The following is a 2,625-nucleotide window of genomic DNA, read 5'->3' as shown; positions in this document are numbered from 1 at the left end:
GGTCTGGAAAAAGTCTTCAAATCTGCCCTTTTCCAAAAATGATAAATGTATGACCAGAAAAAATAGCTGAGAAAGGTTTTGGCTACATTAATCTGAAAGTATAGTACTTTTTTTTTCTTGGTAAGTGTTTTATGGCGCTCGCAGCTGCATAAGGTCACATGATCACACGGGACACGCTAAACATTTTCAGTTGGTAGGAAATTTTGAATTTTGCCCGGGTGGCAGCAAAAACCTACCCTTATCGATTTTGGACCAGTAAGGGATCTTTAACGTGCGCAACTTGCAAACAGGACCTCCAAGATTGTTCCCCCATGTCAGAGAAGGCTAGATGTACATCTTTCCTACCATAAGATCAGGGGTGCGGCTGTAAGACAGCAGTAAGGAGCCAAGGAGTAGCAGTAGAAAGGCTGCAGAAATAGTCAGAGCCTAGAGGAGGGGGCGGGGGCAGAAAGTGGAGACGAAAGCAGACGACAAAACATTGTTAAAGAACAGGAAAGGAGAAAATTTTAGAGAAGAATATTTTCCGTCACTATCCGGATTCGAACCTGGGACCTATTGAAGGGAAGGCAAACACCTTAAGAGCCCCGAGTGTAGTACATTAACAGTCACTGGGTAATAACTTGACATCATTAAACAGACAAAATCTAAATTTAATACTGATGGACATAGGAGTCCTAATTGTCACTAAATTGGATCATAGGATCATTGTTAACCATCACAAAAAACAAAGGCAGAAGCATGGGCAAACAAACAGTAAAATAATGTTCATGATGATGCAGGAGAAAGACAGCAGCAGAAAAATTATTACAATATGTAAAACAAAAATTGACTGTCATGCTGAGACAGCAGCTCTACTCTGGGAGTCAATACTCCCTCAACTTATTCATATAAATAAAAATATCAATATTATAGTGACAAGATCCCATGTCACATGAATCCATTTTCAAGTGCTACAACTTACAAGAAAGGATGTTAAAAAACACTTTCAACCACCAAGAGAGCAAAACATGATACTGGTGGTTTAAACTATGGTACTTCAATTATATTACAATGCTAAAATTCAAACCAATTGGGGCTAAACCCTCTCCCTCACTACTTACTCGGACCTTCATGAAATAAACTCCTTTCACTGAACTGAAAAAAAAAGTTTAAAAGCAGACACTAGCAGACCTACAACTGTTCTGTGGGTAGAAACTTTTGAATCAATAACTATTTAACAATGATGAACCAACAGAGCACAAACAAAGACCTACAAAAATCTGTATTTGTATCACGACGCAGTGGAATCAGGCGCTCATCAATTTTTGGGCATATAGGGAGTTATTGGAATCATCCTAGAGCTTGTTTATTTGTCTTGCTTTAAGTGAAAAAATTAACCATCTATCTTGAATAGAATTGGAGATAATTGAAGGAGGTGGGAATAGCCTAGTTTCAGAGGTAAAAATAGCGAGAAAATAGACTCCAAATTTCAATTAATTTCATAGCTGGAGAGCCCTGGGAAAAACGAAAATTTACATTTTTTCCTGCTTTTAATCAACATTTTTCAGGAAAATCCACAGAGCGATCATGTGTCTTTGAATGGACATGAAAGATGTTTAGCCAAAAAACAAAAAATTTGGTAAAAATTGCCAAAAACACAGAAAATCACCTGTTTCTTACCACGCTGCCTCACATTTTAACCCCCACACAAAATCTGACAAACATGTATCTAGAAAAAAATGTGTTTTATAAAATTCCATTTATAAAGTGCTCTACCCCTGTTAAAGAACAAACTCTGAGCACTTTTCAAACACATAGTAAGAACACAGACAATGCATTGTGTTCTGACTAAAGACCAACATATAAGCCTATTTCATCTAAGAACAAAAATGACTTGAGTTGACTTTTAAACATGAATCAAATAATCTGATTTCTCTTAAATTTAAGCAGTGTGTTTCAGATCTTGGGGCCATGAAATGAAAATAATACTTGTGATAATCCAAACAGAACATGGTGGTATTCATTGCAACAAAAAGTAGAAAGTTCTAATCTTCAAAACAATAGTTGGTTTTCGTTTACTTTTCCTCCTGTTTCATATTTAGCTGCAATAGTGTTCATTTTTTACTACATACTGATACTGATGCAGTGAACATGAATATCGACTTCATTTCCGTAGCAAATTAATAGTTCAACAAATATTTGATGGTTACATACATTTGCACCAGCTTTAAAAGAGTGCAAGTACGCAGAGACAGAGTTTTCTGGAGCTTTTACTTTTTGACTAAAAATAGAAACAAGTGGAAGCCTAGGAGGCACAGACTTTATTTTTGGATAGAATCAAATGTGCAACGAGACATCCCATGGGTCAAACGATACGCGAAAGCCAAGTCTAGGTTGAGGTGGCGTTGAAGTTGCCCCCTGGCCGAATTTTCCCCAAACCTATGTGATGAGATAAACTGTGATGAAATCACTGGAGGTATGTGACGGCTTCACAGTGTGACGAGTTCACTGGTATCCGGAGAGATAGCCTATCAAACCTAAATTCTAAATGCAAACGAAGTGTATACAGACCCGGTAACCGGGAACAAAGTCACGAAGTATACAGACCCGGTAGGGGAACTCTTGTGATTTCGGAAAGTTTCAGCG

General features: G+C 37.6%; 1 protein-coding gene across 1 annotated transcript in view; it reads right to left on the bottom strand.

The window, feature by feature from the left end:
* Window positions 1–2,625, bottom strand: part of LOC101854531 (homeodomain-interacting protein kinase 2) — a 50,134-nt gene that overhangs the window by 44,838 nt on the left and 2,671 nt on the right. The gene's annotated exons all lie outside the window — the stretch shown is intronic.

This window comes from Aplysia californica, unplaced genomic scaffold (assembly GCF_000002075.1).
Source record: "Aplysia californica isolate F4 #8 unplaced genomic scaffold, AplCal3.0 scaffold00649, whole genome shotgun sequence".
NCBI classification, from domain to species: Eukaryota; Metazoa; Mollusca; class Gastropoda; order Aplysiida; family Aplysiidae; genus Aplysia; species Aplysia californica.
Note: the sequence above shows the minus strand (reverse complement) of the source record. Positions and strands in the feature narration are given on the sequence as shown.